The sequence below is a fragment of the Apium graveolens genome, unplaced genomic scaffold (assembly GCF_009905375.1).
Source record: "Apium graveolens cultivar Ventura unplaced genomic scaffold, ASM990537v1 ctg3035, whole genome shotgun sequence".
NCBI lineage: Eukaryota > Viridiplantae > Streptophyta > Magnoliopsida > Apiales > Apiaceae > Apium > Apium graveolens.
In genome coordinates this window covers 160,773-171,012 of record NW_027417911.1, presented here as the reverse complement: position 1 = coordinate 171,012, position 10,240 = coordinate 160,773, and the positions used below count along the sequence as shown (strand labels likewise).

General features: G+C 36.3%; 1 non-coding gene across 1 annotated transcript; it reads left to right on the top strand.

Moving 5' to 3' along the window:
• Nucleotides 1–1,873: 1,873 nt before the first annotated feature.
• Nucleotides 1,874–1,980, top strand: LOC141700885 (small nucleolar RNA R71). The gene has a single exon (XR_012566576.1). It is a non-coding gene; the product is annotated as a small nucleolar RNA R71 (small nucleolar RNA).
• The last annotated feature ends 8,260 nt before the right edge of the window (nucleotides 1,981–10,240 follow it).

Genomic DNA, 10,240 nt, shown 5'->3' with positions numbered 1-10,240 from the left:
CTAAAAAAGCATACCTCAAGTGTTCAGGTAATGGTTGAGCTCCAAGGTAGGTGCTTCCTCTATTGATGGTTTGAGCTTCCCTTCAGCATTCTTAAGGTCAGAAGTACCAAGAGATTCAAATGGTATGTCCAGCTTTCGCTTCCAGGGAGAAGCGTTCAGATATTGTAATTGCTCGTTGCTATCTTCATCATCGCTGTCAAAATCCCCCACTAAGGCCTTTTCCAATGCATCAGACATTAGCATGTGATCGAGTTCCGAAGTAACCGCAGAATCAATCACATCCACTTTTAAGCACTCCTCATCTTCTGTAGGGAATTTCATTGCCTTGAATACGTTGAAGGTCACATCCTGATCTTGGACCCGCATAGTAAGTTCCCTTTTTGCACATCTATCAAGGTACGGCCAGTAGCCAAGAAAGGCCTCCCAAGATTATGGGAATCTTCTTATCTTCCTCAAAATCCAGAATAACAAAATCTGCAGGAAAGAAGAGCTTATCCACCTTGACGAGCACATCCTCAACTATGCCCCTTGGGTAAGTAATGGAACGGTCAGCCAATTGTAGCGACATGTATGTGGGTTTTGGATCAGGCAGATCCAGCTTTTTAAAGATCGACAACGGCATCAGATTAATGCTTGCTCCCAAATCACAAAGGCACTTGTCAAAAGTTAGATTGCCAATGGTGCAAGGAATGGTGAAGCTTCCTGGATCTTTCAGTTTTGGTGGTAACTTTTGCTGCAGAACAGCGCTGCATTCTTCCGTGAGAGCAACGGTTTCAAGGTCATCCAGTTTCACCTTCCTTGAAAGAATAGTCTTCATAAACTTCGCATAACTAGGCATTTGTTCCAGAGCCTCAGCGAAAGGTATATTGATGTGAAGTTTCTTGAACACCTCCAGAAACTTCCCGAACTGTCTATCCAGCTTTTGTTGCTGCAATCTCTTAGGAAAAGGTGGTGGAGGATAGAGCTGTTTCTCCCCTGTATTAGCCTCAGGCAGAGTGTGTTCAACAGTAGTCTTCCTTGGTTCCGCCGCTTTCTCCTTTTGCTTAGATTCTTCATCTCTAATTTCAGCTTCTCTTCTTTTGCCTTTTCAGCATCAGCTACTTTTCCAGACCTTAAGGTAATAGCCTTGACTTGCTCTTTAGCTTCCTTCCTGCCTGGTACTTCCGTGTCACTGGGAAGAGTGCCAGGTTGACGATTGAGCACTGCATTGGCTAATTGACCGATTTGATTTTCCAAGGTCTTGATAGAAACCGCCTGACTCTTGCACAACAGCTTAAGTTCCTCAAAATCAGCACTAGTAGGTGCAGCTGCACTTCCCTGTTGAGGATATGATTGCCTTGTAGCATACTGCTGTGGTTGCTGGAATCCAGGTGGGTTAAACTGTTTACTCACTCCTTGCTGATATGGTGGCTGAATAGCATTCTGATTATTCCCCCAGCTGAAATTTGGATGATTTCTGTTGTTAGGATGATAGGTCGCTGGCACAGGCTGCTGTTGTCGCTGATAATTATTCACATACTGAACAGATTCGTTGACAAGAGAACACTGATCCGTAGCATGAGAACCTGCACAAAGCTCACAAACCATAGCTATTTGATTAACTCCATACGTAGCCAGAGAATCAACCTTCATTGATAGCGCTTGGAGCTGGGCTGCAATAGCGGTGGCTGCATCAACTTCCAGAATACCTGCTACCTTGCCTGACGTCATCCTCTGAGTTGGGTTTTGATGCTCATTTGCAGCCATCGTCTCTATAAGATTACGCCTCAGTATAGCTTTTAGCCCATAAGGCGCCTCCAGCTGCTGCATCGAGCATGGGCCGAGATTGGGCCCCCAAACCATTATAAAACCAGTGATCACCATCCAATCCGGCATTCCATGATGTGGACATTTTCTCAACATTTCCTTGTAGCGTTCCCAAGCCTCGCACATAGATTCTGTAGGTTGCTGCGCAAACTGAGTAAGAGCACTCCTCATAGCAGCAGTCTTTGCCATATAAAACTTCACCAGAAACTTTTGCGCAAGATCTTGCCACGTAGTGATGGACCCAGCTGGTTCAGAATGTAACCAGTCTTTAGCCTTGTCCCTCAGTGAGAATGGGAAAAGCCTCAACTTGATAGCCTCATCAGTCACGCCATTATACTTAAAAGTGCTGCAGATCTCGACAAAATTCCTTATGTGCATGTTGGGGTCTTCAGTTGCCGCTCCTCCAAAAGAAACAGAATTCTGCACCATCTGAATAGTGCCCGGCTTGATTTCAAAGGTGTTAGCTTGAATAGCCGGATGAAGGATGCTTGACTGAATGTCATCAATTTTAGGCCGAGAAAAATCCATAAGAGCTGGATCAGCTTGAACAATACGATCTCCCATGTTTACTGGTTCTTTCTGCTCAGTTCCTGAATCCGAATCCTCAAAATCTAACTTCTCCGGAATATCAAGAACTTCGTCTGTCTCCTCAGCTGTATCTAAAGTCCTCTTGCGAGCACGAGAACGAGTTTGCATAAACGCTTGCTAAAGTACCTGAAACACAACCGAAAAAGTAATAACTACTACGTCCTAATCACTGAGTCCTAATGACCAATGATGGTAAGTACATAAACTAAACAAATACGCCGAGTCCCCGGCAGCGGCGCCAAAAACTTGTTAGGGCGAAAACACGCGCTAATATTCACGCAAGTATACGCGTTCGCAAGTAATATAGAATACTTTCTAGTTCGTTCCCAGAGACTCAGACTAAATTATTGTCTAATTAAACTCACTCACCAATGTATGATTACTTCTCAATGTTAAGATAATAACACTTAAAATTGTTGATTAAATATTAACTATAATTAACTACTTAATTAACCACTTAACTAACACTTCAATTTATCAATATAAAACACTCATGAGATCACAACTTCATTATTACTTCCTTCTATAGCCATTGTTATTACCTTTAGCATGTGACAGTGATGATATTAATCGAATAACACGAAACTGATAAAAGCCAACTTTCATTGTACTAATACCATTCTACCAAGCATCCACAATTAAGATAGAAGTTGAATAGTCATCAATTATGTTGAGTTCCTATATGTCTACAGAAATTGACAACACAACGATTTAAGCACAAGTTATTCCTTTTGATTACATAGGGCAAATAAAACTGTTAGAGTTACCCACTAATCATGCACAACGTACATGAACCTATGCTAGCATGGCAAGTTCTAAATCTCAAGATCCACCGTCGCTTCACAAGAGATTAACACCCTATCTTATATGTTCGCGACGCACATAAGACGAATACGCACAACCAATACTAGATATCATGCAATCATCACACACTAAAGTATTAAACAATTAACTAAAGAATTCCATAATAAATCCGTTGCAACCCCATGATCACGATTAGCCCATAATAGAACTTATCGCCATCATGGGTTCATATGAAATCATGATAAACAAACAAGAAAATAACTAAACTAATTATATTAAAACAGAGTACGTCACAAGAGTAAATAAGTCAAAGCAAGAAAACTAGCATCCAACGTTACAACGAAACAAGAATCACAAGAAATATGCTTCCTCTTCGTTGCGGTGTGCTAAATCGGTCTTCTTCCTTATCTCCTTCGCTCTTGCGTAAAACACAATCTTCTTCAATCCCCTTGAAAACGTCTCAAATCTACTTATATAATAGTCCCATAAAACTCAGATTACATAGAAGTGGAAACCAAACAGAAGTAGAAGTCTAAAATATATTTTTTTCCCGACCCTGCGCGGCCGCTCAGCATAGCTGAGCGGGCGCTCAGCTTGCTGCGCGGCCGCTCAGCATGCTGAGCGGGCGCTCAGACCTCTACTGGAAAAATTGATTTGCTCCGTTTCTTCGCCGTAATCTGCCCGTTCTTTCCTCTCGCAATGGTGAACACATGCCAAGGCTTATTCTTGATGATTCCTCCCCCGAAATGCAACTAATACCCTGAAATGCATAAACACTAGAAAAACGCATCAAATACACAAAATACTTGATTTCAAGACACCAATTTAAGCCATTTTAAGACGTTCTAAGTGGTATAAAATGCCACTTATCAATTATGTAGTCATAAAATGGGGTCACTGATGATCACGCTCTCAGCAAGCTATTAAGAGTAAGCTTAGTCATTCTAACAAGCACGCAATTATTATATGTTGTTGAACTAGCTTTGTTTTGCAAAATATATTAATAAGTTAATTTACTCTTGTTAGCAAGCTCATAGTGAGCTAAAAGTACTCCACCGAAAATAGTTCAGGATCACGTAGAAAGTCTAAACCTATTTTGAAGGAAGTTGTTTAACTCACATTTTGTCATTATAGAAATTTCTACATTTTAAGTTTCCATAATTATTTCCTTATTTATGTACAAGTATGGATAATAATTTCTGAGAATAACTTATCAACTGCATCTTCTATACATGAGTGTTTCCCAAAATATGCACATTCAATATTTCTTTGTCATTAAACTTATGTAAAATGAGTCACTGCTTTAAACTCACCTAACATTTCTCCCTTTATTTCTTTCACATGTATAGGATGTTTTCAATAAATAGTGAATACATTTTTCAAGGATATTAGGTGAATAGTTTGCCAATAACTTTCATTAAAAATAGTTATTGGTAAAAAGCGGGCAAAAAAGGAAACACATCTTATGGCTAGAATTTTGTCAAATACTATATTTAATTAAATGAAATCATTTTTTCATCAAAAAATTGTTATGCCGAACGTGAAAGTCGTTTTCCATCAGACGGCTTCAACAAGTAAGGCAGACCCCCAGTAGTTAGGTGTACCCATACTTAGTACGATTTCAAAATTTTATTAATAGCCGAGACACTTTAAAACAATACCTCATGTACCAAATTCTTAGTTGAATTAACTTTGAAATGTAGTTTTCATTATCTTATTTTTACTTCTAAGTAACTATAAAAACCTATTTTTAACCCTTGCATGGAAATATAAAATTTATGTTATAGCTTATATTTTATTAAAAACTTATTTTCTAGATAAATATTTTTTAAAATCCAAAATCATTACTATAAATTTAAATAAATTTTGTGAATTGGACTCATTGCCCTCCTGCAGATAAATCTCAATTAATTTTGGCTTGTTTGATAGTTGGGAAGCTTTTTTAAACTTTAAGGAAATTCCAACAAACTAATTTTAAAAATAATGAATTTTTTGTGGTCCATGTGTGTATGATAGGGTCATTATTTCTCCGCTTTTTATAGTCATACATTTTTTTAATATCTCATTCATACGTTCATCTATACAAGTATGGAATGGAGAATCACTACGCCATAGATGGCCTACTGTAACCTTTCTTCCTAGGGTTGCAAAGAAAACATTATAAGCCTTATAAACAAATATGATCGCAACCCCTCTTTTTTGATGTTGCCGTATAGTTATAATGTGTTATCAATATAACATATATATATATATATTATTTAACTAAATAATAATTATTTACATGGGAATGAATTAATAATTGAAATATATATTTTATTTATTTTTAAAAGTTATAATATTAGTGGAGTGATTTATATATTGTTAAATTAAACATTTTTTCAAAACTTAACAAGTCGTTAGTGGATTTATTAATAATATTTATATTTTTGAATTTCTTCATTTTTCATAAAAAAATATTTAAAAAAATATTTATTTAAAGAAAGATAAATTAATTATTTAAATTTCAAATGAAAAGATTGGATCGGGCTGTTTATTTTGATTAGAACTTGGGCCAAGAGATGAAAGGGGGCGGGAGATGGAAATTGGGAGCGGGTGGTTGAAATTTTAACAAAAAAAAAAGAAAGCGACAAATTAGGGTTTATTGAAGCATAAGTTTGAGTATGCCTCTCTCCCTCCTCCGTCTTCCTCTCCCTCGGCGTCTCTCTCTCGGTATTTAGAAATTCATTTTTTTCTCTTATTGTTAATATGGTTTTCGTGACTTGCTTTCTCACTTTTAAAATAATATGGTCTAGAGATGGATGTTTCCAAGAGGGCTTATTTGTTCGGGATGTGTTCTCGTGTTCGGGATGTTATTCTAAGTCATGATTAGAACACCTTATGCCATGGTCCTTAAATCGCTTGGATGCATCATTATACTTTACACAAAATCCTCTTTTATCATCACGTATTGCTAACACGGTGTTAGATATTTTTGATAATGTCACGTCTATATATTTATGTTTAGTTTTCAGATCTTACTTAAACCGGACAAATCAGTACTTAACTGAAATCAGCACTTATACTGAAGTCAGAACTTAAGTCATCAGTACTTAAGGTTCAGGAGATATCTATCAGAAGATAATATCAGGACTTAAAGGAAACGTTCTGATAAGGAAGGCGGCTGATTGAAAGGAAAAGAAGATCAAGACAAATGTAAGAAGAGATATGCATGAAGAAGGAATTCTATGAAGAATAGGATACTTGGAAGAAAAGATATCTGATTGATATATTTTAGGAAGCAGAATTATATTCCATATCAATTAGTGATTATCTTGTAACTGTGTAGTATAAACACAGACATAGGGTTTACACTATAAGTGTTATCATTATCGAGAAGATTATTCATTGTAACCCTAGCAGCTCTCGTGATATTTGTTCATCACTGAGAGAGGACAGTTCCATACTGTAACAGAGTTTATTATTTGAATAAAGTTTGTTTTCTGTTACTTGTGTTATTAGAATTCGATTTGATTGTGCTATACACTGTATTCACCCCCCTCTATAGTGTGTGTGTAATAACCCCAATTTTTGGGAAATTTTGAAACCCTTATGAATAGTATTTTTGCTGAATGAGAAAACTTTTCATGCCACACTATAGGGGTTCTGATATGGATATTCTGAGATTTTATTAGTACTTTATATGGGATATAAGTGTATGTAAAGATCGTCAGAATCCAAATCCGAACACTTTGATTTTTCCCGGAAATCCAATAGATACGGAAAGAATTGAGTATAAGGTAACAGGATAAAAGGATTTAAATTAAAGGATTATAATAGAGGATCATAAAAAGGAATATAATGTATTGAGAAAGGTTAAGGGAACCTAAGTAATAAGATCCCGGGTATGATCCCTCAAACGATAAACGAAAACGAAAGTTAAGCGAACAGTATAACAGATCAGCGGTCATTAGGCAAACAATTAGGAAGTTAATCAAAGGGATTAGAGAGGATGATGTCACCCAACCTATGAGAAGAGGACAAGGAGGGGAGGATGACATCATGAGGATGACACAAGCATGACATGGGAAGGAAGGAGATGTGGTGGCTTTTTAACCACACAAAATCAAGGGCAACTAGGTAATTTACTAAAACAAACACAAAAATCAAACCAACCAAGCCAAGCAAATCATTTTTCATCAAAATCAAAAAGAAACCAAGGCATTGTTCTTCATGCTCTCGGCCAAAACAGAACCAGCACACTAAAACTGCTGTATCTCCTTCATTTCTCACTCAAATATTGTGTTCTATAGCTCATTGGAAAGGTATTGAGATGACCTACAACTCTTGTTCACAAGTCTCGTCCAAATAATCATGGTAAGACCCTCATTTTTACAGTTCTTTAAATCGGACTTTTAGAATCTTCAAAGCCTAACTTTGTGTTCTTGATTTCTTTGGAAAGATCAAGCTTGTAGGAGGCTCCCTAAGGCTTCCTAGCAACTTAACACCTCCCAAGGAAGGTATAAACTTCAAACCCTAGCATTTACTTTATTTGTTAGTAAGTTTAATGGTTGGTTTTGTGAAATGAGAAGCATGGATTGTGATTATTAGTAGTTTGGTTTGATTTGGAAGTGTTTTGGTAATTGAAGCTTGATTATAGTTCATAGGTCTTGATTGTGGTTGTTTGAGTTGAAAACCTTGGAGATTATGGACTGATGTGGTATGGTTTTGGTGAAGTTTTGTTGTATTGATGGTTATGAGTTGGTTGGTGGTTAATTGGAGTAGTTTAAACATTGGTAATCGCGTAAACATAGCCGTCGTAATGTCCGATTTACTTTAGACTGCTTTTGTTCATAACATTTGGACCCGAGAACTCCCTGCTAGATTATGACCATTGCCATGTTTAGATAGTTCATGTTACGAGCTTCGTTTTGATATGTAGTTCGTTTGATTCCGATGTACGGTTTAGGAGAAACGACCGTTTCAAGTAACGGCGTTTCGCGAACGAATCATTTCCCCTCGCCTTACTTTGAAACATAGGTTAAAGACCAAAAAGGGTTAACTAATGTATGAAACAATTATGGTAAGAGTGTTAGGCAGTTGGTAAGACACTCGCGAAGGAATCGCTTTAAAACTCGTAATGGTTAATTTATTAAAAATGGTGGAGCCGAGGGTACTCGAGTGACTTAAGAGAATCAATAAGCGCAAAACAAGCGTTAGAGTCTAAGTTAGTTAAAGTATAGATTTACAAGTGACTTTGGTTTAATTCCAACTTACTTATTGTTTATAGGTTACCAGACTCGTCCCGAGCCTTTTATCACCCCAAGTCGCTCAGGCAAGTTTTCTACCCGTTATAACTGTTGTTGTGATGAATATGTATTTGCATTATCTTGCGATAGATGCATGTTGGTTAATTAGCAAATGATGCAATAATTGAAACATGCTGCTATGGTATATATATATGCATGCCTGTTTCGCATTTTTCCATATATATCTGTTGATTCAGTTGATAATACCTATGCTAGAGGATAGCGGTAATTTGCATATACCCTTAGTACAGGGACCCAAAGGTGAAAATATTTTCTAAAACCGGGAGTCGAGGATCCGAGTAGATTTTGTATATATGGATATAAATATATATATATAGATATATATATATATACTTATATATATATGGTCATAGTTTTCAAAACTATTAATCGAATAAGGTTTATTCGATAACTTTAACTTTATTTTATTATTGAATATTATTTCGAATATTATTCGAAGGCGTATGACTCCTTTATATTAAATGAATATTATTTGAATATTCATTCGAGGACTTATGACTCCTTTTATTTTATTAATGAATATTATTTTGAATATTCATTCGGGGACTTATGACTCCTTTTATTTATTTATCTGAATATTATTTGAATATTCATTCGAGGTCTTATGACCCTTTTATTTATTTATCTGAATATTATTTGAATATTCATTCGAGGGCTTATGACTCTTTTATATTATTTATTGAATATTATTTGAATATTCATTCGAGGGCTTATGACTCAGTTTATATTATTTAATGAATATTATTTGAATATTCATTTGAGGATCTATGACTCCGATTATTTGCTGAGGTATATTCTTTATTTTATTAAAGAATAAGGTGTCAATAATCAAACTTATTTTCGATTATTCAAATAAAGATAGTACTTTCATATAAGTATATCTTTGGTTATTTAATACTCGTTTCAAGTATAAGTTTTAATACTTCTACTTCAATTATTTTATAAAGATTATTCTTTATGGGAATATTATTTAAATAATAATATTCAGTCATTTTCTAAATATTCTGGGGACTGATTTACTTCATTAAATCAGCTTTACTCCAAACACTCTATAAAGTGTTTTCGAGTCTTCAAAATGATTTTTAAAAGTTAGAGCGGATCCCAAAACTCATTTTTATATTTAAGATCTTCCTTTTAAGGGGATTTAAATACTCGCTCAAAACCTGAGGGATCCGGCTCTGTGGTGTGTTTTATATTCGCAACAAGGTTGCTGTTTTGTTAAATGAATTGATTACTTACCCAACACTCGGGAAGTAAAATTCTTGGAATAAGTTAATCCATTAACAGGCATCGCCTGGGAAATATCGGTGAGTTTTCCTTTCCAACTAGATACGACTTCTTGGTGGAGCCGTATCAACAAGTTCTACTTGGGGAAAGGGGGAACGAGCTTTACGTTTCAGAGTCATGGATTTCATCTGAACTAGGAGTGGCGTAAGTGGTCGAGTGGCGCCGGCCCAGCCTTATTATATTGGCCCAAATGGCCTGGAAGTTCCGCTAAGGCGGTCCATTCCTTAGGAGTTCAGTGTTCGGTTGACAAGTAAATCCGACAGGTTCTCCTCTACATGTAGAAAATGGTGGGGTTGTACTACTACGACTGATCATCGTAAGTGGTCTTCCTGGCGCGGCAAACTCCCGTAATGAGTTCATCATCCATTTGGATAATTCTGCAACACTACCCGTAGCATTTCGATCGAAAGGCTACTAATGGGTGGTTGCCGAAGCATTGACAGGGTCAA